Raw genomic sequence first — 26,981 nt, forward strand, 5'->3', positions numbered from 1 at the left:
AAACGGCAGGCGTATATTGAGACATCTATTACATTTAGGCCCCGCTTGGCACTTTTGGACGCCATCTTTGTAGTTTTTTTTGTCAAGCTGCGCACACGCAGTTCAACTTCGGCTTTCAAAATAAAAGTGGGTTAAAATAAATAAATCTTTGCAAGGAACCTGAAACCTGTGGTTTTGTGTTTACTGTACTACTTGTAGTTTTACTTTAGTGTGATTTGTCCTAAACGCACGCAAGATAAATCCTATTCTTGCTCTTCGTGTGAGTTTTATATTCTTTATTTTGAAGATCTAACTTTGCACGAGTAATGTTTGATCAACTTTACCTAAAAAAATATAGATATTTGATATTAACACCTTAATTGTCGTAAGGAATGCTCCTTAGTATCGTTTAGGAAGACGTTTTCTTTAAACAAATAAAAGAAAAGAAAACAGCTTTACCTTTAAAAACAGTTGTCACCTGTAGTGACCCACACTCACCGACTGGGGGCGACATTATCCATGATAACGGAGGCTGGACCGTCCAGCAGCATCATCCCCACTTTCCCCGACTGGAGCATCCTGATCTGCCAGTCAGCACAGGCTTTTCTTCCACGGTTGTAACGGTAAGATACTATTTACATTTCCCCTTTATTCTGCTCGGACACATCGACCTCAACCAGCTTAAAAGGCTCACCACTGTAATAGCCTGTTAAATCTGCGTTTCGGCTTATTTGCATCAGTTGCAGCTTGTTGGTTTGGATAAGGCTACTCAGTGTTGCTGCTGGCGTGCGTTTGTACGACACACACACGCAGGATAGTTGCACCTGAATGCAGCACAAAAATATGAAATGACAGGTGTGCCGTTTCCTTCTTGCATCCCAGTCAGTAAAAGCTTTTTGTCAGTGCAGCGGTTTGTATGCAGGTCGATCTGCTGCTGCTGCTGCTGCCGCTGCTGCTGCTGCTGCAGAGTGCTTGCTTGGTCAGCAGCTAAAACGTATCTCTGGACTGTGCTTCAGCTTCCAGAATCCACTCAGGTTTTCAGTCTTGGAGGGAATAAGTGCTGTTGGATGCTGATACAGTTTAGTGGTGGATGGGAATAGGGAGTATGGGACTTCCAGAGGGGCTGCAGGTGGTGATGATGGAGCCACTGCATACCACTACTATCACCACCCTCAGCTTAAAGCCTCACAATATGTTATCTCGTCAATCTCCACTTCTGGGTCGGCTTGATCAGTCCATTTCTTCACTAAGAGTGAACCAGAACCCCATGCCTCGTTTAAATTGTGCTGAATTGATCTATTGCTTAATGAAATAGATTTAATTACAGATGTAATAACCACTTGGTGAGCTATACACACTTAACCTGAGAGGCTGGTGGGGAAGAGTTCTGCTTTCTCATGTTCCATCTATAATCTAACCAGGATATGCATTATAGAGGAGTATTCAAATATTTCACCTCCCTCATCACCTTCTGATAACATCATTTTCTCAAGGGAAGCTGGGTGATCTGAACAAGGCAGAGCTTGCCACTCATGTCCAAAGAGATGCTACACTAGTGAAATCAAACCATGGCCTTGTTTTCAGTCGGCTCTTACACTTGACACTGGGTGCAGCAGGATTGTGAGACAGGGAGGGAGTTTGCTGGACAGATTTGAGCAATGAAATGGTTGCAGAAATGTACTTGTGTGGACATTTTCCCCTTTTAGCTTCCATGGGTAAAACGCCATTTATATACACTACAGTTAACCAGTTATATTTAAAGCAACAGGCAACGAGAGGGGTTTTAAATTCTTGCTAAAGCAATTGTTGTTGAACAGTTAAGTATAAGTTGTACTTTCGTATTTCCTGGTATACTTTATTCTGGTAGGAGACTGTGATATGAAGCTAACAATACAATGAAAAATGCATATTTTTGTGTTAATAAACTTAAATAAGAAATATTGCCACCTACGAGCTGATGCACCAATAATTTAACCCCTAATAACGAGTACTATTCTCCACGCACTGAGCAGTGGACTTGACCCTTATCAAGGCAGGCTTTGTCCCAGGAGGCATGAAGCTCTCACTGCCAGAGCCGTGGAAGTGGCAGCTCAAAGCCTTGGCCCATGACATGCAGCACCCACCTCCGCCGCCCCCACCCACCTTTTTCTCCCAGGAGGGGAACACTGGAGGGAAAATGAAGGCATGCTGAGCGACAGGCAATGGTGCACTCCAAGAATGAAAAGCATGTCTTCAAGTCAAAAAAACAAAAAAAAAAACAAAAACCCTGCATGCATTCTTTCCCCTTCCCAGATTTTGCTGTTCCAGTGGATTTAACAACAGATTTAACCAGTTAACGTTTATGATTTCTTTAAAATAATACGTTAAATAGGAAAGTTTGACATTTAGGATATGCTGAGGTACTTTTTTGGCAAGAGTCAGATAAGAAAGACGACAAGCTGTCATGCTTGCACAGTAAATGTACCTGCGACAGAAGCATAGTAGGTCAAACAATTAACTCACTAATGAAGGCATAATATCTGGTTTGTTTCATCAGTTCAAAAACATTTACATGACCCATGCAGTTTGACAGAACACTGTGGTGGACTGTTTCTGCCAGGGCTGAGAAATAGTCGGACCTAGTCGGACATACATACATATATGTGCATCAGATTAGATCTCAGTTTGCACACTGGATTTCTCTCTCTCGCTCTCTCTCTCTCTCTCTCTCTCTGCATACTTTAGAGCATCTGAGCGACTCCCATGTGATGCATGCTGAGGAGGTGGGTGTATCCACCCCAGCCGCTCTGATGTTAGGAGGCAGCAACTCTTCATCCTACTCAGTCTGCTCTCTACTCTCCGTGCTCTCCTGTTTCAGTCAGTCTGTCTGCCCTCTAGCGTAGTACACTCCTCAGACTCGCCACTATTCATCTCTATGTAGGATACGTTTACACAAACCCACACAGACAGACAGAATATCATCCTAGTGGACTCAAGAGTTTGCTTTTGGCTGATAGACACAGATGTATGTACATCATCTTGGAAAAGACGTAGAAAGTGGGGATCTGTAGCAGCGCTGTTGAAGCTGAAGTTTCTTCCCCACTACGTTTTTTGTCCCAAAGGATCCCACACGTAGCTGCAGAGGTAAGGGAAGATGTGGTCTGCACTTTTTACTGTATCCTTCTTTGCCTCCTTTGCGATCCTCTCCTCTCCTTCCTTTTCTAAACCTGTCTTCTATTTGTAAGTTCTGTTCCTCCTGCTTTAGTGCAGTTCTTTGTAATTACATTTTTTGATACACATTTTTAAACCTACAAAAAGCAGTTTACATACTATGCATTGCAGCCACACTAACAAGCCTCTATCATCGTGTGTTTTTTAGGCTCTCCTGCATCTGCATGGTAATCAGATGCTGCAAGCCAGGCATGCATATGCATTTTTGTTTATCTACGTACAAATATGCTGACAAATGAATCTTCTTTCATCTTTTTGTCTCTGCTTGTATTCCCCCATATCCCTTTACTGTACACACCAGTTGAGTCCTTCTCCGAAGCTTTTCACCAGCTGTGCCAGGTTTCATTAAAATTCCCTACTTGCCTGACTAATGTCTTTCAGCTGGAGCACGGCACGTGCACATATGCCTACAGTTACAATAGACACATGCTGTAGAAAGTACGTTAAGAGGGCAGAGGACGGAGCAAAGAAGGAAACGCAACAAATGTTTGTTATTTTGAGCAATCGTATAGGCAACTTTCACGTGGTTGATTCTCTGCAATCTCTATGTATTCACTGTGCATTGCTGCGTTGCCTGCTCTCCTTCCTTCACTAGTTCTGTCTTTCTGATGCAAAATCTCTCTGTCTGTGCTCTTTTACGGTCTGCATGTATTCTCAGTTAGTCTTGGTCACTGCTCTGCTTTCCTGCCACAGAGCATTGGCCATGGTTGGTTGGCTAACCACAGCCACACAACATTAAAAAGGCAAAGTGGTCTTGTTACATGGGTCGTATTTACAGGGTGCCACATCGCGTATGTGTGTTGTATGCTGCATTCGCTGACATTAGGAACTGTATATTCATGCTCAGGTTAAAGGGCACATTATTATTCACACATACACACAACCGCTGTTTGTTTATATTTGTGTGTGTGTGTGTGTGTGTGTTTGTGTATTTTCCTTGGAGGTACTGAGATGTGAGTCATACCAGCTCACATGCTGATGGCTGTTCAAGGCGTTCACTCTAATGATGCCATGATGTGTGATTTGCAAATTGACACTGTCTGATAAAATCTGAAATCTGTGAAATGTCAACTTTTCAGGAAATGAAAACAAGCGTAATTGCCTTTTTTTTTTTTTTTTTGCTTCAAGCGGTTATCCAGTGTGATCTGAGAAGGTTTTGAAATCCCAAGTTTCCTACAATTGTCTCAATACTCAAAGGAGCTTGTAATCAATTATCATGAGTTGAAACAATAGAATACACGAAAACAGAGTTACAAGTTGCATTGGTAGCAAAGAAATGACAAAGAATGTGTTAATGTTGTTTTAGTGTCACTGTGTTTATGCTAAACCAAACTCAACAGAACATAGAAATGAGAAAAGTAGGTGGAAGAAGCTCAAGTGAAAGATTGTGCAATGTTTTGTTTACATATACGGTAAATTTCCCCACTACAGATTTTTCACCTTTGTATGAAGCACTTGTTCGCAGTCATGCCACCACCATGATGCTGTGGATGGAAATCACAGTCTGTTGTTCGGTCTACAACTATTATTGAATGATCTGCTGACCACAGCTTCACTGTGAGGTTAAAATGAATGAACATGCCATGAAATTTGCACCCCTATTAACGAATTGTAAAGACTTTTCATGTACATTAATGCTGTCACCATGTAAACATTGTGATTTTTCCACATCTTTGGTAAATGAACCTAGAAAAATCTGCAAAATGAATGACAGTTCTATTAAACTCAGTTACATGATGTGTTTATTACTAATTTGCAAATGGCATCATGCCGACACTCTGGTCAACATGCTAAACGTACTTTATAAACACCATGAAGTTAGTTCAGCATGTCAGCATTTAGCTGAAATCATCTGTCAAATTAACGTTAGCAAAACAACAATGAACAACATTTGACAGGGTAAACTAAACTAAATGAGGTCAATCAATGAGTCCAGTTTGGACCTGTAGTGGAAACCAGCTCGTTAGTGACCATGGTTTAGGTAGAATAGTTGTATAAAAAAGGTTTAGCAACTTAATCTGATGAAAAGTGTATTCAGACGTGCACATACTCGAACGCACAGTGTCCACCCAGAATCTGAAACCACTCCACTGGGCATTCGTCTGAGTTGGCTGCTCTACACCGAGAAAAGCACAGAACTGACTTCACACCAACAAATTTAACGTGCTATTCTTCTGTCTTCTGAGTTTGTGTGATGGTCAGGGTGATAATTATTCTAATTTAAAATTCTAGTGATAACTAACAGCTAAGAAACAAGTGTGCAAACTTCATGGTGCATCACACACGTCCCTCACACAGTATAGTGATATGTGTGTGTGTGTGTGCGTGTGTGTGTGCAGGTTGTTTTCTCACTGAGTGAGGGTGGAGATGGGCAGACTGGTGCCAGTCGATGCCCGGCTGCGCTCTCTCGACTGGCCGAGCGCCTGGCGCTCCCATGTGGTTCATATTCTACACACTTTGACACCCGCTTACTCTTCCTAAGCTTCTCTGCACCTGTAAATACCTTTGTTGACCTGCACAGCGCACGTATTTGTTCATGTGTGATAATGAGTTGGCTGCTTAAAGGTGGTACGTTCTAGCTGAACCAAATAATCCACCACAAAGACGAAACAAAGCGAGAAAAATAACGGAGGTTTATCTGCTTTTAAAAGCGTGTCCTTGCAAGTGTGCTTGAGAATGAGCCATGCAAGGCGACACCAGGTTGGATTTATGATTGTTTTACCTCCACATTATTTCTGCTTTTGAAAAAATATGTTTTTATATATTATTGTACAAGTGTCAGAGTCTTGGCTAAGGAGCTTTAGGGCTTCTTAGCTGTGCTGTGGGAGGGAGAGGGACTCCCTAAACTCTCAGTCTGTGTCAGTCAAAGAAGCCAAAAAAACCCTTGCTGAGAACGCACACAGATACATCTGAGCCAGGAATCAGCACTCGCACACACACACATACACAGACACACACCAGCTGAGCGAACGCCTAGGGATAGCACTACTAATCTCATTCTCTGTTGACATACTATTCCTCAGCTGCCATGCTTTCACAGCTCCCGCTCTCTCTCCATCTCACCATGTTGGTATCCTAAAGCTAGAAGTGTATTCCTTGCTATCAGTGTCAGCAGAAGGGCGAGTTCACACTGGGCCAGAGGTGTGGGGGTACTTTGTGCCTGCAACACATCTGCTCTGCAAACCACAGCTTCCCACAGACTGCGTGGTTGTAAGAAAACAGTGAAACCTTGTAGAGGGTCTGATAATGTGGCTCAAATGGTTTTTAGGGGCGGTTAGTATAAAGGTGAAGGTATATTACGTACAGTATACTGTATTCAGAAAAGCTGCAAGATGACGAATAAAATAGAAATGTATAGATTCAGACTAAAATGGGAAACTTTATTTACTGTGGAGAAAATGTGAAGTCTGTTGACATCAGCATATGGCCTCTGACAGGTCATGATTTGGTTGTGGCTGAGTTTGATGCAGCCCGTTTTTGGACAGTAACCAGCACTGAAGTCATTGCCAATACACAGATTTCTTTCTTTGCCCTGAAAGCACATTTGTGTTTAAAGGAATGTGAGCTCGCTCAGATCTGTATTCAGCCCAGTGTATAGACAGAGAGTCTCAGCCCATTTACTCTAAAAGTCTGGTTCTGTTATCGAATCGATTTCAGGTCAGACTCAAAGCCCCCATCTTATCCCCGTCATACCTCTTGAAAAGCCTCAGATAAACTGGTGGGTCATTGTAAAGGTGTCTTATTTCCAAAATAAATATTACTAATACTGATGGCAGTAGCTATCAGCTTGTGACATGTATTCATGGGAGTGCTCTTTAATAAACAGGGGGCTATGGGGTGCATATTTCTACTGTTTGCATTGTTACAGTGCTCAACAATAACGTGTGTGTGTTTTGGTGGAATTTCCATGATTGATGTGTGAGTGGGTGAGTTTAGCTGAACCAGGGTCAGGGAGGTAGGCTGCAGTTCATCACAGGCGAGAACTATGGAGATCAGAGGAACAATACAAGCTGTAAAACTTTCCCTTGTGCTTTGTTTTCCAGTCGGGGTGGAGGACACAAGGCTGGTTTCTAGCAAAACCACACATTCGCTTATTAAAGAAGACTGTACAGAAAATGTGAATCTTTCATGCCATTAACAATTCATTGTGTGCACTTAACAGATAATTCGAGTCATTTTCCAAAGCAACCATACAAACACGTAATTGGCCTCCTTTAACATTATATGTGATCCTGTTTTCACAGAGCAAGGATTCAAATCTTAACAGAAACAAAGTGTAATGTCATTAAAGAGCTTCCCAAAATAATTTACTAAAAATAAAAGGTGACTAAAACATCTGCTCCAACTATTTTTGTTACTGCAGTTTAGAGGGTAACACAAAAAGCCACAGGTATGATTTAGGTTGGAGTTAGGTAGGTGCTGCACTGTATCTCAGACAGAAACACAGTAACACAACCGGACATTTCTCAAGGAGCAACACTGAGGAACAATGGCTAGGTCCATCCTTACATTGTTTCCCAACGCTGTATCCCCACCACTGCTCCTTAATGGGTTCCTGGCATTGACAGGCAGGAAAAAACAGAGTCTGCCGTTACGAGGAGTCAAGAGTGCTGAGGGGAACGTGGGACTTCCTTAATGGAACCTTCATCTTTAAATGCTGCACCGCCATTGGCTGGCTGCAGGAGGCAGGAACTTAGTGTTGTTGGAAATCGCCACTCCCTGTGAAAGTCAAAGTCCTACTGAGTGTGTGCATCTGTGTGTAAGAACTTTTATTGTGCTTTACGCTGTTATTAAAGCTGTCAGGACTCTGCCTGTGCTGCTTTACTGCTCATTTTGCATCAGGTGACTATATGACTCCAAAAAGTGCTTGTTGGATCATGTACTGTGACTCGGTGGATCTGACAGTCGACAAGCACAATCTTAAGTTGTAAACGCCCAGACAGTGTGTAGCATTATTATATATTCAATTCCTTTTTATGATGGGAGGCTAGTGGCTCTTCCTTTGAGTTTTGCCATGTAGAAAAAAATAAACACTTTGTACTAAACTATCTAATTTCGAGCACACTGTGGCTTTCACAGCATTTCATCATTCCCACTTCTGCCCCATGCAGGCTCTGATTATATGTTTTCTTTAATTTGATGTTCATTAAGGTCACTTCCGAACCGCCACTGTGCTGCACTTAATCTATATTTACAGGGGGCTGTACTCTGCATCCAGAAGCCTGTGCTGTGCAAGTTGACTAACTGAAATGCGTGTGACTTTGGTCCATTGTTTTGCATTGCCTCCTACCGCTGTTGCTGACAGCCTGGACAACAGAGAGGCACTGTGGGTAAACCACAGCTATGTGAGAGTCGAGAGGACTGTGATTGTCACTGTGGCTGCGAGAGTGAGGGATTTAACTGCTACATCAAACAAAGTCTGTGGTTTGCACGTTCTGTGTTGGTGTTCAGAATAGTTTATAGCTTAGTTATTTTTTTAAAATGGGAAGTGTTGAGACACTTAAAAAAGAAACACTGGCCAAATGTATGTTAGGTGTGAAACTATTAGCCTGTTAATAAAACAAGTCTAGTGGCAGAAAATTTGACAAAAGCTATTTCTGAACTGATAAATTATGAACTGTTTAGCTTTTATATATAAGCAAAATGCCAAAATATGTGATAGTTTAAACTTTTTAGATTACTGATTTTCTGTCATTATAATCGTAGTATCTTTGAGTTTGGGGCAGAGCACTTCTCACTGTGATTTACTGACTATTTGACATAATAATTGTCTAATAACTAGCTGATTTAGGATATTTAAAGGTGGGGGGCTCCTAAATGACCAGTTTCTGTTGTAAGTCTACATCCTGCATGCAAACTGCAAGGATAAATGGGTGATGATACACATAGCTGGTAAAAAAAGATGCCTTAAGACATAATTGGTAGGTGTGAGAGTAAAAGAAATACACACATTTCTGTATGGCAGTCATTTTTGATTTATCACATGTACCGCCTTACCCGCACGCTAACCATCACAACTAACTGCCTCACCCTAGACTTTACCCTAACCAAAGCCTTATTCTAACGCTAACCCTAAAACCTAGTCTTAACCCCAAAATTGCTCTTTAAACACCCTTCTCATTGTGAGATGCTAAAATGTCCTCACTCTGTAAAAATATTCTCAGTCCAAAGGTAAAAAAATCATGCTGGTGCACAATGATAGCCACACACACACACACACACACACACACACACACACACACACACACACACACACACACAGCATCATCCTTGCAAATGCCCTAAACAGAGCGAATCCAATATCATCCAGTTGCAGAGCTGCAGTTCCAGCAGACTTGTGCTTTCTGTTGCCAAGAAGAGAAACAGCAGCACCTGTGTACAATTGCAAATCCAGCTAAGTCGATGCGTCAAAGTGTGTGTATAGTGTGTATTGTGGATTTTCTGTTTTGCCTTTTATACCTGTGAACTTGTGAGTCACGAGCCAATCCAATGAGCCAGTCAAGATTTCTTGTTTGTTCTCTCAGCATATTTTTAGGGTCTGATGCCATTTATCCAAAGGTTATTTGCCTTCTCTAGACATTTAAGTGTCATCAATAAGTGGCAAAGTGGATTGAAATATTTTAAATAAGTAATATTATTACTAAGTATTGTCGAAAGTGAGGGCCTTTCTGCACCTGGGAGAACAGAGTGATGGTTTGTATGTCTCAACACATGCCTTCTTTCTAAAAACAAATTTTTCCTAATTAAAATTTGATGTCTCCCATCTGGAGACAAAACTGTCTTGCTCTCTTTTCTCCACACCCCGTACCTCTCTGTCACACACACATACAGCAACATACACACTCAACTCTGTTATTTTTTCTGGTTAATATCCCAGCGTAAAGCGCGTGCTTTTGAAAAGATGGAAGTACAGAAGAGCACTTGAAGGTCAGCGATGAAACAAAGATGAAAAGGGAGAAGAAAGTGATGAGATGACAGAGTGGGAGAGGTTTTTTTTAGTGTAAGAGAGAGCATTTGTGTTTGTGTGTGTGTGAGTCAGTGCATGTGTGCTCGCAAAGGATGTTTGATGTTCTTCCCAGCTTTCAAACTAACTGCGGTGAGAAACTCACACTAATGGGTTGCATGGAGCTCAGGAATGCAGATCAACAGATGAATGCCTCACCACTGTGTATTTTTTGGTCGAGTGCAAGAGACCCAAATCATGCCGCACATGTATGCAGTGCACATAAACACACAGCAGTTTGTAAGCTACCAGGTTATGTACCTTCCGAGCTGTCTGTGTGTGTGTTTGTCCCCTGTGCAGCTACAGCCTGGCTGGGATTTAATGAGCCCTGAACTCTGTCTGCTCATCCACCTGTGAGTTTCTCACAGCTTCTTGGCGGAGCTGAAATATTCACTTCTTACTGCACAGTTGTGGTCAATACTGTTTCAATCAAAGAGTTTACAGTGCATAAAACTGTGTGACAACATAAATGTGTGTAATAAGCAATAATAATATGCCCATTAACATATTCTGATATAGCATGTGCATCAATGAAAATGTACATTGAATGCATTTCGTGGCATAATGATAACGTGTGGTTTCCAATATAAAGGCTCATTACTGCACAACAGGGTTGTGCTGGCAGGTAGTAGGATGGAAATGCTTGTCTATAAATGCAGTTTATGTATGACTTTATTCAGTGACAGGCGGACAGAATCAGGAAAAAACACATCAGGCTTGACAGGCAAGACATAAACAGCTGGCAGGCAACAGGTAGGAGGCAGGTAAGAAACAGAAATAGCTTGAAATCAAAAGAAACCTGCCAATATAGCCACATTAAGCAAATTAGACAGTCTGGCAAAAGCTGAAAAGCAAAAGATTATCTTTAAATGCATCCTAATTCAGAATGGGCATCCTTTGAAGTGTGCATTTCTACGATTAATACATCAAAATTGATTACAAAGGCTGTCACTTTGCCTTAGATGCATCCTTTGCTGTCTTCCTTTAAAGGATGGACAGTAGACTTTGAACTCTACATAGAGAAAGCAAAAACAGAGCGCAGTGATGTAGTTAGACCAGGTCTGGCTACCAAGTGTCCAGCTGGTTTAAAAGATGCGGTGGGACCAACTCTTAGTCAAGACATACAGTACTGATTCCTGTCCCCTCATGCTTCTGGCCACACTGTATGAGTAAATATCACTATGCAGATTTTAGTCTGAATACACCATAAGATGAAGGGGAGGGTAGAGGGGTGCGGGTGTCAGTGACACAATCAAGCTAGATTGCAGCACTTGAACCGGCACACCCACCATGAATGACTCCAATCAGCAGGCTTGTATCATCAGTGAAGTCTCTTCAGACTGTCAGTCAGGGCCATTCTTCACTTTAAAAAGCAGTTCCTCCAAAAATCCTCCTAGCTACTTATGAAAAAAAAGCTGGATTTTGTTATCAAATTAAGGTTCCGAGGTTGCAGCTGAATCATTTGCAGCAAAAAAAAAAAAAGTAATTATTATTAATGACCTGATTGCAAAGGAAAATACAATCAACTATTCTCATCATTCTTTCATGTTTTTTCTTGGCATGTCTAGAGATGAGGTTAGATAATATTGTATATGTCTGTAATTTCTTTTTCATCTTTTGCAGATGGCTGTGGTGTCAGACAGGGAAGCAAAAGAGACTAAACTAAGCAGAGTGTATCTATGAAAGATTTGATAAGGGATTCATTCACCGTAGAGCTTAACGAATCTGATTTCAAAATAGAACCCAACCTTAACCATAGTTCACATGATCTGAATAAAAATGAATTCACACATCTATATATGCACGGTGAGAAAATATTAGCATATTTTCATAGCTGACCATTCTATCTTCTTTTATCTTCCTCTGGTCCCACCAGCTGAAAAAGTTGCTGACACAGTCGCATTATCTCCCTGTTCTCCCCGGTAACTAAAATCCACAGACATTTCTCCATGTGAGCCAATCAGATAACAGATAGCCCCTGCATGCCTTTCATGCAGCTGCTAGAAAGCATTTTACTAGACAGATAGGATCCTGCAGAGTGTTTACAGTATACAGAAATGGCCATAATGAAAAATAAGACAAGGGAAAAGGTGATAGACAGCTGATGTTGTACTTGGTCTTAAAGATGACGATGAATGAAGGGAGAAGGAAAAGAGTGCAGTATGGAGAGACTAATGGGGATGAAGGAGGAAAAGATGGATCAGGGAGACAGAAAGCCTCTTTCACTTCAGCTCCCCTATGTCAGCTAAAGGGAGGCCTGGTAGTGACATTAAAGGAATGGACGAGTAAGAAAATGAGACGGAGAATGCCAGTATAGTATTCCAGGAGCCATGTTTTCCCTGCTATCTTTATGCCTGTATGTCTCCCTCCCAATCAGATATTTTTATCAGGCACCTGCTGGTAAAACACTGAAGGCATCTTAAAAGTAACTGGAACAGAAAAGGGGGAAGAAATTAAGGAGACATGGATGATGAGACGAAGTAGCAGTGATAGGTGAGAGCAGAGCTAGTGAGAGAGTAGAATCTGCATCTGATATATTTGGCATGTTAAATGAGGGCTTGGGTAGCACTAGTACACAAACACCACAGTCATCTTTCCTGAGCAACATTAGCGTCTTAATGAAACTCTCATCTGAGCCCAGACCAAGCCTCAGAGTCGATTAGTTTCCCTACCACTACTCTGGTTGTACCACACTTTCCTGTTTAAATTAGCCTGCTTGGTCAGCTGTCAGCGTGAATTATTTTAACCATCAAGTTTAATAAATTATTCACACTTTCGCGATGAGGCTGCAGACGTACGACAACTTGCTGTTACGTAGTACATACAAGTCTGTACAATAGAAGCACAACAGAAAAGGGCAGTCAGTGTCTGCACTTCCAAACCAACCTGAAATCAGACATTTGCAAAGTTTTACTTTTAGACTTTAACATCTATGACTTAGGTCTATTGACATTTGGTAAATAGTAATAGTTTTTAAATGATGTGCTCAATAATTTGGCTTTTCCTGCAATGTAAACTGAGAGAAATGTAAATGTCTTGGTAGTGGAGGTAGTGTTTTATGGTCTGTTTTCCAGTCCTGGGATGCCAATTTATATGGATTTATGTTTATAATTTGTCCAAATACCATTCAATTTTTATTTCTAAGCTTTTTTTGACTGTGTTTACATTAATACTGCTCAAAAATGTGTACAAGAGCCACTCTTAAACACCATTAAAGCTAAAATTAGTCACAGTTAAAGCTTTAAATTTAGTGAATGCAGAGTCAAAACCATCCAAAATGCATCTTTCCAAAGACCATGAATCGCAGGTTGTGTTGCACATGTGAACAGAAAAACGACTGTTAGCACCATCAGGCTTGAGTGCTAGCTCCTGCTGTGTGGTCATGCCGTTTCCCAGTAGATAGCAAAAGCCAACACATGCTTTGCCAGCCTGCATCATGGCACAAACACAAACCAATAGTGACCCACTGACGCTTTGTTTTTCTGTGTCATGATGCCACCACTGTGTATTGTCTGCAGCTGACTAAGCCGCTTCAAATCTCTCTATGCAATGCAGAAATTTGGCCACAACTCAAAGCTCCAGATTTGTCCTAAACCATTTCAGTCAGGGCAGTTGTGCCAACTGCAGTTTAATATGGAGAGAAATAACTAGCCTAAGTACCAAACCCAATTTGTCACCAGGTTCAGGCAGATGGGTAGTTTTTAGTATGTCTGTGTGGTCCTGTCCTGTCATCTCATTATCTGAGCGCCTTGCTGTTTTGCACACTTATCTGGCGTACCATCGTACGTGGCCATCTGTTTATTTACTGTGGGAAGATGTAGTCTATCTCTAGACGACTTGTACCTCTCTGTGTCTTTCTCCTGCAAGAAGATTTATGGTTGTGTCTTATGTATAAGGTGTCCGTGTATGTACAGTGTGTGTTTATCTGTCGTCTTTATCGATGCTGAAAACACGATTCCCTCCCTCATCCCCCCTCTGGGCATTAATACCGTACACACGCATACAGACATGCATGCGCAAATGAATGGAGAGAGCTCTGCATAAAAAGATTTTCTATTCCATCTCTTCCTGGCTTTTAGGTTATTTTTATCCTGAATACTCGTAAGCTATGCGTCTTCTTTTTTACGACTCTTAGTGGCCTCTCTTTTCAAATCTCTCTCTCTTTCTTTTCCTCCATCCCCTCCCACCTAGCATTCGTCAGGGCCATGACAGGCCGTGACAGTGCATTTTAGATTTTAAAGAGTGTATGAGTCTGTGTGTGTAGGTGGTCGTATGCAGATTACTGGGTGTGAGCAGGCATGGTTTGCATATTTTCAACACATACACAGCAAACCAAAATGAACTAATAAACCTTTTATGATTGACAAACTGACTAATTGTTGCAGCTTTGGATAAGTCAGATAATTATTTTACAAGTTCTCCTTGTCTATAGTTAAACTGCCAATTTGTAAATTAAAAATAAAAAACTAATCACAACAGCTGCCACCAATAATAGGCAATATTCTAAGTGCTATTTTCCTTATCAGTATTAACATTAAAATGCAGTGCCACAATTAATTTGCCTTGTCAATGGGAAAATCCTGTCTGTAGCATCTTAAATTTGAATTAATAGTCAGATTGGCTGCAGTACTGCAGAGTGGGGGCCTGATGTCTCCATGCTGAAGCCCGGTTGACTCTTGACATACAGCTTTGTGGGGTGTTTAACATAGTCGTGAATGGAAAGAGGATAAGCTGACAGACAGAAAGAGCCCCCCTTTGATGGGATTAGCACAGTGGCTGACAGAGACTAGTGCTTTATATTGATTAAAGTGTAATCCTGGTGGATAATCATGCCTCCTGATGTGGCATGCGTGGCCAGCGCCCTCATGCAGCACCCTCCACATCATAAACATAAATACAAACAATTCTCCCATGATAATAATTTTCTTTATCTCATACATTCTTATATTATGTCTCCTTAAGATTATTGGTGCTCAGAAAAGATCAAGGGGAACAGGAGAGATGACAAAGATGGAAAATTTACAGTTCTTTTCTCTCTCCTCTTTCCACTCACCCCAACCGGTCGAGGCAGATAGCCGCCCAACCTGAGCCTGGTTCTGCTGGAGGTTTTCCTCTACGCGATCGCCTAGTGCTGCTCAAATGGCGTTGTTGGGGTTTTCAATACAATTCTCAATATAGTTATATCTTGTAAGCTCTTAAACCTTAAACACTGTAAAGAGCCTTGAGATTATTTCTGTTGTGATTTGACGCTATACAAATAAAATTCAATTGAATTGAAAATGAACACAGGCTGACTCTCATCTAAGATTTATTAGGAGGTTTTAAGGAATTATGTCAAACTCAGGTAGTAGAAAAATACCTCTCCAACACATGTTGCTGTTATAGTGTCATTTCATCATTAGCTTAAAAAATTGACTAACTGACAGAAAGACACGACTACGATGAATTATTCAATATAACCCAAAACCAAATAGTATTGTGAGAAGTGCATTTATATTCAGAAGTCCTCAGAATTGTACGTCATCACTGACAGATGCAGTGTTGCATAACTTGCATTATACATCTATCAAAGGTCAAGTATTGCAATGTGGGATTTTAAGAAAAAGTTAGTGTATATTGTGTGGACACTGCATCATTCAATTCCATTGAGGGAATATTTGAGGGCATAGTAAAATATATACTCTGCACTAGGTTGCAAATAAGCCTTTTCTGCATTTTGTAATTCCAATAGTTGTTTTTGTATACAATTTTCAACAGGCAAGTATTAGTATATAGAATAGTATGTGCACATTCCTCTTTTATTGTTGAATATGGTGGTCTTTGCTGTTTACTTCATGGACATTTGCAACGCTGACTGACAATAGATGTTAACAATTTAAAGAAAAAAATCATTAGCATCTGAGGTCACGCCATTGTGTTCAGTTTTCCATGGTTTCTCTCCAGATGTCTGAATCATTGGAACGTTGTGCAGAAGGGGGACTATGGAATTGAGGGCAACTAGGAGTAGTTATTTGGGCATTATCATGATGTGATTAAAAAAAAAAAGAGCTTTGAGCTCTGTAACATCTGCATGATAGCTTGGAGGATGGGAAATTGCCTGCAGATCAATGGGAAATTGCCTGCAGACCAGTAGTTATACTTTAGATTCATATAATAACCTTGGTCCTGGTAAATTCAGCTGCAATGTCTTTGTCATGTTCCAAGGGAGATTAAAAAGTGATTAAAGTGAGTTTTGTGGTGAGTTTGTGGTTTAACTTTGGGAATGGAAACACAGTTAGCAGCTTATTACACAAGAAATGTCCTTTATTTGTAGTCTCTGAACTGTTTACTCGGGTATTTATACATACTGTGGGTGTATGAGAAAGAGGTTACAGAAGAAACTGTACCAAAGTGGATAGAAAAAAGGAACATGTACAGAAAGTGGTTGTGCATTCTGGCAATTAGGAGAGCAAAAGTAAGGCGGAAAGATAATGATAACTCATTGTTAGCTGTAGTACAACTCCCAGAATATTTATTGCAGCCTCACAACAATCATAGAAACTGATTATCCAGAGTCAGTCATCATGCTACAGTATCTCACCTTCTTCATTTTTGTCTCACCTGAACATTTGCTCCCCACTTTTAGTGCCTTCAAGGATTTCCTAATATCACGACAGACAGAGTGACAGCATCTTTACTTGGCAGACAAAACAGGGAACAGGAAATGAAATCAATTGAGAGAATGATAGAGAGCCAAGATATGAGATGAAGCATGCTGGTGGTGAGAAGAATCAATAGAGTTTTGATCGACCCCGATTGTCTCTGGTCATCTGGGAGAAAAAACATTTTGCATGTGTAAACATGGGCACATTTTGGACCCATATGTTATCTCAGTGTTTACAAGTAAAGAAGGCTGGAGCTGTCCATTTGTTCTCTCTACACGCGCCATCTTTGTGGCACAATTAGCTGAATTTGTGCTCTGGTTTAAACACCTTCTACATCATTGCTTTTCAAGGTTTTTCTCTGAATCATTTGTGACTCCATCTCTCTTTCAGATACTAAGGTCTCACATTTAGACAGAGTTCATCTTAAGCCATCTGTACTGTATGTCTCTGGCCATCTGCTCTCTCACCCTCCTGACAGTCATCTAAACATTACTCAGTGCTTTAGATGGAGAGGTGAGCAGATTAAACTTTGTGACTTTGCTTTTTTTAACCATATCTCTCACTGTGTGTGGTAGTAACAGTCTATAAAGTAACAGATGGTTTTCACGCATCAGCATCATGAAGCGAGGGGCATAGAGTTGGATTTGAAGGACACTTTCCACAAGGTGATTTCCTAATAAATGTACAGCACATGTTTTGTAATGATATGCTAATCCCTCACATCCTGTGCTACATCCAACATACTGGAAAGTGCTGACTTGACTTTGATTGGGAAATACTGTATGCTCTGGTGAACCTGTCTGCTGCCTTTAGCACTATATCTGCTTGAGTCCCCCATGACCTTAAACAATATAAGGGAGGTATAGATACTCATTTGGGTTTTGTGCATCATAACATTTTATAATCTGTACATCATAGACGCACACAATGTCTTTCTGTATCAATCATGCTTATCTCTACATGAATGTGCATCATTTTGGGTTCAGTGCCATTAGGAAACAATTACTGTTCTTACAGGAAGTATTAGTCTTCACTTCACAGTTTGGTTTCAGATGTGGTATTGTCATACCTTTGTGAGGCTAACACTTAATATTTAAGTTAATCAATAATATCTGGCACAAAATGTTGAAGCCAGACATGCTGTGGAACCATTAGGTGGACGGATGAACTGCGTTAACTCCCTCTCATACCACAAATTGGCATTTTTTACATTCATTTTAGACGACAGAAATGAGATGCAGTGTGCTAATCAGTGAGGCTTACAGGTGCTGGTGGGTGTATTTTTAAACATTCCACAAATCAATCTTTATGCTAAGGTAATCACCTCCGGCTCTGTAATTAGCAAACAAACATTGTCCCAATATATGATCAGAGAGCAAATAAGCTCATTTCCAGGTATGGTTTCCTCCATTTTAAGATTGTCAATTACTAATACAAATCCTTGACTGAGTGAAAATGTGAAACATTTGCTTCACACATCCTCTCAAATGCCACAGATATGGATACATCACATTATTTGATATAAATGTGAAATAAATACAGTTTTTTTTTATGGTTTCACTAATTGCAAGATATCACTCCAGGCTATGGGGAGCTGCGAGGGCACTTATCAGTGTGGTATTTTATAAGCTAAGTGATTGATCAATTACTACCTTGCTGTGCTACTTGATTAGTGTTGGTTAATGTAGTTTCACTCTGGGCTGCTATTAACTATAAACTATTGTGGCAATAATAGAAATGGGATGTTTAAAGTATTCATTATATTTTATTTATTAAACTTTTTTTATTTGCTGCTATGTCATTTATTGGGAAGATCCCACAAAATGCTTTCATCCTTATTTTTACTAGTTTCTGTAATTTCACAGTAGTTTTTCCAACCTTGGCAGGTTGACAGCTAACCCATGAATTTCAGCAGTCCAGTGCAAAAGGGTTGTCATAGGTTTATGGCCGCAGTGGTGATAGAGAAGAGCAGGAGAGAGACAGAGCTGAAGCATAAGGCAGAGACGGGTTAGAGAATCAAGGCCAAGTGTGCACTCAGCTCAGAAGATAAATGTGGCTTTACTCCATCTACTGAAGAGATAGATAAACATGGCATATGTGCATGCATATATGCAGTTATAGTACTTTCAACAGCAGGGGAATCCCACTGAGGTGACCAGCTCCCAGAGTCCCTGGTGCTGTTTGTGGTTTCTCTTGCTTGACAACATACTCAATGACAAACTGAAAATCAAGAGTCCTGTGCTGAGGTTATATCTCAGCAGGAGATAAGTTCTGGTTGAGGAAATAAGTACAGCTGCCCTGCCCTTTGGCTGGGAACCCTAACCCCAACAGCTTTTGTTGTATTGAGCAGCTTCCATGTGTGTCAGGTATGTCAGACAATATGTCTGAATGTTTCATTGTGCAGTGTGGAAAAGAAAACACACACACAACAACAGTCAACAGCACACTTCCCTGTGTTCATATTAAATTCATTCTTCCACCTATGTTCATATATTCACCTGCATTTTTCAAATAAATCCATGTGCGAGTTAGTGAAATGATAAATACTGGTAAATTTATGCTAATTTAAATTATTTTGATCTTTGCAAGAAGCAATATCAACGTCACTTAAAGTGGGAAGAACATGCATGAGCAAAATGTGCTCCAAGCCAGCACAGAGGGTTGCCTGAACATAGCCAAGTTTTCACAGAACATGGCCTGTTCTTTTCCCGTTTGAGTGCCTTCTGTTACTGCCTCTTTTTGGAAAGCAATACAACTTCTCTCCTTGGTTGTTGGGACTCTACAGTTTAATTTAAAATAAGTAAAATTACCATTTTACATGTAAAAGCTACATGGTATAATTTGAAATAAATTCTATTATCTCTATATTTACTTCCATATAAACATTTTTAAATTTGGATGAGTACTTTGCCCATATTCCCTCTTAATTCATGGACATCTATATAAACATCTGAGCTGCCTCAAAACATTAATTCTAGTCAGCATGCCAGCCGTTTGTTTTAGAGTCCTCTCTGCTGTGTTGTTGAATTAGCACCCTGAGGCCAAACCATATTGTCTTCTACCCATTTGGATTTTCTAGCTGTCATTGTATGAGAATGTGCAGTTGAGCGACCCAGTGTCCATGTCCTCATGTGACTGTGGCCATTTTAAAGTCTTATAAGATCTATTTAACGCTCCAGCAGAAGTGCCGCAAGTTGTAGTTTTCCCAAATGGCCACTAGATACTGACTCAAAGAAATCCGGCGGCACTTGAGGTGAATGGGAATTTTCTCTCCTGAAATACCACGTCACATAAATTTTTTTGTAGATTCACATATGTCTTATAATAAGGAACATCCTGTCTCAAAGTGACACTAAGAAACGAGTCCACACACTTTGAGAGTAGACCACTGTAAATACTCTACTACTACGGTATCTTGAGATGATCATTCTTGCTTTTTTATACCTACATTCCCAGAAACCTGTACCTATCTGCTCACGTCTGCCTTTATGTTGCAAAGTATTACAGTGTGAGTGTATCACTGAATCATCCCCCCTTCATTCTGCACTGAACATCAATACAACTGTCTCGCCAGAGTGCAGCTCTAGTCTGTTTCAAGTAGCTCGTAATTTGGGAGGATTTGGAAACAAAATGATGCTGGAGGTGCTGCATTGTCACTTTGTCTGGGTTCGACAGGCTGATATGGATATCTGTACTGCTGAGGTGAGGGAGGAGGCCTGAAGGGTGTAGATTCTTTCTTCAGATGGAGAGAGAATTATGGTATAATGAGCAATGTGAGATTTATTAAACTCGTTAAACTGCACAGAAGCGGAGAAGGACATTAATGTCTTAGGGACACAACGGAAACTGTGGTATTCAATTCAGAATTTTGATTTTCAAAATCTGAACAAAAAATAAGCAGTGAGATGTTTTTGTCTGAAGCAGAGAGGTGGACCAACAGACTAAGAATGCCATCCCCAGAGCCAAACACATGTACAGATTAGTAAAAACATGGAATTCTTAAGAGCTGAAGTAGCCCATCACTCATTTAACAGTGGACTCGATTTCCATTCACCAGTTTTATTTGTATTTCAAGTTAAAAACTTACGTGTTTTCATGTAGGTTAGGTAAAAAAATGGGGTATCAATAAGAACAAAATGCTAAAAGAGCAACAGAGTTGTTAAATAAATCATGACATACCCTACTTGAAATGTGAGTTTCCACTGAAAAGATAAAATAAATATACAGTCAGTGCCACATTTAGACTTCAAACTTTTTCACTTTTTGGTTTGATCAGTGCACTTTTAATCATATCATCTTGTTGCACCATCTTCAGTGATGGTTTATTAACTGGGAAATTGCACCGCTGTTGATATTAATGAACAAACTTTGTACAACAGTAGGGGGTGAATGCATTAAAACACAGTTTGTTTATCATGATATTGATAATAGAAAACATGACTAGTAATAATGGGATGGATATTGGCCTCCGAGCATAAATCATCCACTGACATATCTGATGCTTTGAACGTTTCATGTTTCTCTGAATATAGCAACAGTACCCTCATGGGGACCATTAGACTGCCTGTGTGTGTGTGTGTGTGTTTGTGACAGTCACATGACCTCCACAGTAAATAACTAAGCAGGACTCCCATCATCTGTGGAAATTGTGTTTATCATCCATCCTCTGAGAATGTGTATTTATGCATTTGTACTTAATTGCATGTGTGTGCGTGTGAGTGAGAAGGAGAAAACGAAAGTGACCTTGGTAACGCTTTCTTTCCTTCTGTCTTATTTCCTCTAGAAAGGAAGTGTAGGAGGCAGTAAGGAGAGGAGTGGGAGATGGTTTCATTTGATATGTCTTCTGCAGCTCAGGGAATACTCCCCCCTTCCTCTCTCTGTTGGGTTATCAGTGTGTCTTTCTCTTTGGTTTACAGCAGAATAAAAGCTGCCCTTGGAATTAATGGCTCAGATTATAATAGAATTCACATACGATCTGCTCTGAGATCATGGATTGATTTTATGGGACTGCCTGCCAGACTTTCTTTGACCTTTATGAATCCTTAAATTAGAACCAAACAACAATATACATGTACAAATACTGTTACTGTTTTAGCCCGTTAAGACCTAGTTTCCATTTGCATAATCTGGCTAATGTAAAAAATAAACACAGACTTATTTCAAGGTGACTTAACATCTTCCAAATCTTCTTGCTACTCCCATAGTAATGTTTAACTGAACTTCTACAAGCTGTCTCATACACTGGTGTTGATCAATAGTTTTTTCTTTTGTAGCTGTGACCTGGAGTTAAATTGGCTAGAAGCTGCGTCAGCCTGAAAACAATTAAATTGGGCCTCTCTGTGGTACATCACCACAGTGTACTTGTTATACTACGTGCCTTATGCCTCTATTAAATTAATTAGAAACACCTAAACTGTAATTATAAAATGTCGTGAGTGTGGCGAGTGGTTTAACTGCCTGTGGAAATAGAGCAAACAAAGACAATGCGTGCTGGGCGGTGAGCTTTAACAGGACAAAACTATGAGATGAGGAGTCCTGATAAAAAATAAATAAAGTAGTGCAGGAGGCACAGAAGGAGGCAGTCAGACAGAGAGAAGACAATAGTATTAGACTGGCAGTGTAAGTGAGTTGACAGGGCCTGTAAGCTGTGGGTCAAAGGAACTGTTTTTTCTCCTGTATGTTGTTTGTCTGCTGACACATTGCCAAAGATTTTCTCTCAAACCAGTATCCTACTGCTTTTTCTCCTCACTTCACTCATGCATTTTCAGTCTGAACCAGCATTTATTGCAACAAGCACCACCTGTGCTGCAGCATGTGACCCACTTAAATGCCCTGCAGACCTGCACAGGTGTTTTCATTTATTCTGGCTGATTAGACCTCTGCTCAGGTTGAGCCTGGGAAGAGCGAGGCTGGTGTGTGAGGTCACCAAGTTGCCTTATAAAGAGAAGGGAATAAAGTGACACACACAAACAGGGATAAAAAAAAGATGCAGTAGTGCATTTCAACATCCATTCATTTCTATGTAGATTAGGATTCTGGTCACGAATGAATCCCACATGTCTCCCAGCAAATCTGACACATACTGTTTGTTTAGATTCTGATTTCTCTAACTACCTTGATGCCACTTGGCCAAGTCAGTGCAAAGTTTACTTTTATGGCAGTAGAAATGCTGTTTAATTTACAATTTATAAACTAGGTCTCTCAGCTAATGCACACAACCCTGCTTGTATTATTCCCTGTCTCTTTATGAATAAATTTCACCAGACAAAATCGAGTCCGGCTGCGTCTTAATAAATAATGTTGCCCAGTCAATGTCGACACATTCATACAGTCACCAGAGCTAATCACTTAACGTAAATGAGCTATCACTGGGTTTAATATATCTACAATTTAGAAAGCAGTATGCAACATATGTCTTAAAAACCTTAACTAACATGCGGGCTTATTAATACTGTACTGTATTTCATATTATGTTTGGTGTGCAATGGTGTTTCATAATCAGGTTTTGAAATTCAAAAGTCAAAATTAACATCTGCAAACTGCAGCTGCACTGTAAATACATGCACTATTTTGACAGCAGCCACAACATGTGTCAGAATTGGTAGCAGAGGGAAAACTAAAAGTTTTTTAGTGCAGTTCCATCTGCTGTTCGTGTCACAGTTGTTGAGTTTTGTTGTTTTTCACATCCTGTGTTTTTATTGAACTCAAAGCAGATGCTCAAAGACATGGATACACACTCAGATAAACACACAACTTCTCTCCAGTCTCTCCAGTGCTTTTTGATAACCTCATCAATCACACTGAATCAAATCCAGTTCCTGTGGTTGTAATATGTAAATCTTTCTGGCTTTAGCCCAGTGTTTAATAGTTGTTTTTCCAGGCTCTCACTAACACCTGCCCCTCGGGCTGTTGTCAACAATAGGTGTAGTTACACATCTGCTGTCCATCCGTCATCATCTTTGGGCCAAAGCATGTACCCGTATGAAAGGCAACAAATGACTGAATGCACCTCCTCCTATTTTCACTATAAACAGGTAAAACAACTGTTTATCCTCTCCATTACCCTTTGAAATTGCCAAATCAAAAGGAACATACCACATCAGAAAATACAAGGTGCAGCTAATGCAGCTACAACCCTGACCAACACTTTCTTCATCTCAGTTCAGCAACATGCAAAAGTGATGGATTATGCCACAGCGGCAACCGAGTGGAAAATCAATTTTCCCCCGAGAAAACTGTCCTCTTACATACATTATCATATTTCACGCTACATGACACAGACTAAGATGTTTTATTTTCAGTATTTCGATTTTGCTCGTGGCAAAGCATAAATGGGCTGCTGATTAAAAAAGTGGGAATTGGTTAACGAGGTAGTACTTCAAAGCCAGAGCCGAGTGGCACAGAGTTGGGAACGTGTTTGTACCCATACAGTTTTTTTTCCTGCTCATTAAGGAAGAGAGTGAGAAGTGGGAAGAAGTAAATGTTTATAGTACACATGGAGTCTACCTGCATGTTAAATTACTGCCCTCCAATCTGTTTTACATTTTCAAAAATGATATTCTTACAAATACATCTTAATTATCTCACACAATTAATCTCCTCGATTCATTTACCTCAGAAGAAATTAGGCACTTTTAAAGATGTCTCCATTTAATTAGTACTGCATATGGAACTTTGAAATGAAGCAATTACCAAAGCAAACAGTGTTAGATGAGTACTGCTTATAAACAAATACCAGAAAACAAATTGGCCTAAAATGAGAATTTAGATTGACTGAGCGTCTCTGTGGAGTCTCAATGGACCAACCCAGTCTCCAGAAAATTATGTTTCCATACATCTAAATTGTAATTATTGTGGGTTTAGGTTTTCTTAAACATAATGTCCATTTGTTTAGAATTAATATGAATGACAAGTTGCAAAAACATTCATACTTTACATATCAAATAAATGTTCACAGGCAACATATTTCTGCCAACATCCTCTTTTCTTTTCTGCAAAAACATCGGAACTTGCTGTATAACATCCAGATTTGTGGCTCCAATGTTATTATTAGTTTCTTATGGTTGGGTTCAGTTGCTCACAGCACTGGGTTAAGGTCAGTGTACAATGTTTTTGTTGTACTATGCACCAAAAACACCCTGATAAAAAGAGCTTTTCTTACCTAAACCCATCCTCACATTGGACTCTGGACTCAAATTCAGGTCTGCAGTTTGTCAGTCCTGCAGATTATATATAATCACAATCGTGGTTGCAGTTTAGTTGTGTAGGAATGGCATTTTCAGAAGACGTGAATGGATTCATGCCAAAATCCAAAGATAAGCCTAGAAATACAAGGTCAGATACTGAGTATAGTGTCTGTTTTAAAGGTGAAGATAAGAATAGAGTACCTATTTATAAAAAGGTTTTATGAAAATGGAAAAAGTCACATTCACTCTTTAAATTACGAGTATAAATCTTCTTTAGGGAGGATGTGTCAACATGTCATACAGTGATCAATTACTGTTAATAGAGGGACATTTTATTTATAACGTTGCAGATATGAGGCTAAAACGACACATCTGCATTCCATTAGCTATAAAACATGTTTAGCTTTGGTGAGTTTAATTTATGTCCTCAATCTCTATCTAACAGAATGAGTATATCAAGCATGCCCCATCTCATGCCCTCATCTCCGATGTGAAATATTTAGATTCAGAAAACTGGGAGTGCTGGGAGGTTTCCATATAAACATGCTGAGGCATTTGCTTTGACATTATCTTTCCCCCTCTACTTCCTTCTCTTTTTCTGTGTCTTTAAGAAGAAAGGAAGCTTTTAGTGTTTTTTCTAGCAGGGTTTGTGAGGCACTTTCTTATTCCCACCCTGGTTATTGTAGAGATAGATGGCTTCTATTAGACGGTGAGAGACAGAATGAGGTGAGTTGAGCGGGGGTTTAGCTACACAGATTCAGGTACCCCCCACAGGACGTTGTTTTGATAGATTTTGAGTCACTGAGATTTGGGGATTTAGCTCCAGTGAAAAGGGGGATGGTAGGTGGAAACGATGTCCCCATTGTTCAACTAAGCATGCCCCAGATCCTCAACATCTGTGTATGCATGCATGTGTATGCCTCTCATTTGTGCATCTGCTAAGTGCTTTCAAGCTGCTGTAAATATGGCAAATGTGCACCGCTTGTGCGTCTCTTCATTTATGTATGTTGGCGTTTATTTTTTGAAAAACTTTATCCACCCACTTGTACAGATATGGCAGCTGACAGACGTCGATGTCGCGGCAGTTGCAACATCTCCTAAGTAACTCTGGGGCATGTGAATGACAGCGCTGTCAATATGAAAGTCAAGTAGCAACATTTTGTAGCAGGGCTGCAGAGGGTTGGTCACGGCCCAATGAAAGCGCAAGATCAAAAGCACTTAAAAAAAAACTTTGGTTAATTAAAATGATAGCATGGACGTGATCAGAAAGACAAAAGTGGAGAGAAGGAGCACTTCTTTCATGGGAATTAATGGAAATTTTGTGTTCAAAAGCCCCCTTGAAATCCTTTGGAAAATCCAAACTATACCATGCTGACACCCCAGCTATTGATTTATCTTGGCTGACAGCATGAGGGAAATAAAATTAAAAGCGCTGTTGACAAAATGAGTCCAATCTGTGCACTACAGGCATGTCCAATAATCAACTTTCCCTCTTCTCCATCTGCCTGTCATTTCTACTTTCTGTTCCTCAGTCATATGTGGTTTAATCTCCTCTATACACATTGATTCACTTCCCTTCTCTCCAAGTTTCTGTTTTTGCACCTTCATTTTTTGGCAGGCTGATGTCCCTTATTTCCTTTTTTGTTAACGTGGGCTAATTTATTATTATTTCCTTTTATCACCATTAAGTGATGTGAAATTCAATAATATTCATGCAGGCATCTTTGTGAAACAGGTGGCGTTAGATGCTTAATGATGTAGGGACTTTACACACAGGAGTATCTGGTGAACTATTACAGCTGGTAAGGTAATAAATTACTATTTTCTGTGTTTACTCTTTCTTCTCCATCCTCAGTGGGATGCTAGGCCACTGAATCCTCTGCATCATGTTCAGTCTCACCCTAATTTGATTTCAGCTTAGATAATGTGTGCAACAGACTATTTTTAAGCTTCAATTAA

The 26,981-nt window shown here is 40.1% G+C and overlaps 1 protein-coding gene across 1 annotated transcript in view; it reads left to right on the forward strand.

Annotated features, from left to right (window-relative positions):
* The first annotated feature begins 2,821 nt into the window (after window positions 1–2,821).
* kank4 (KN motif and ankyrin repeat domains 4) overlaps window positions 2,822–26,981 on the forward strand; it is a 59,353-nt gene continuing 35,193 nt past the window's right edge. Inside the window, 1 exon segment of the mRNA XM_026345860.1 lies at window positions 2,822–3,102. The gene's annotated coding sequence lies outside the window, so the exon portion shown is untranslated.

The sequence above is a fragment of the Anabas testudineus genome, chromosome 4 (genome assembly GCF_900324465.2).
Source record: "Anabas testudineus chromosome 4, fAnaTes1.2, whole genome shotgun sequence".
NCBI classification, from domain to species: Eukaryota; Metazoa; Chordata; class Actinopteri; order Anabantiformes; family Anabantidae; genus Anabas; species Anabas testudineus.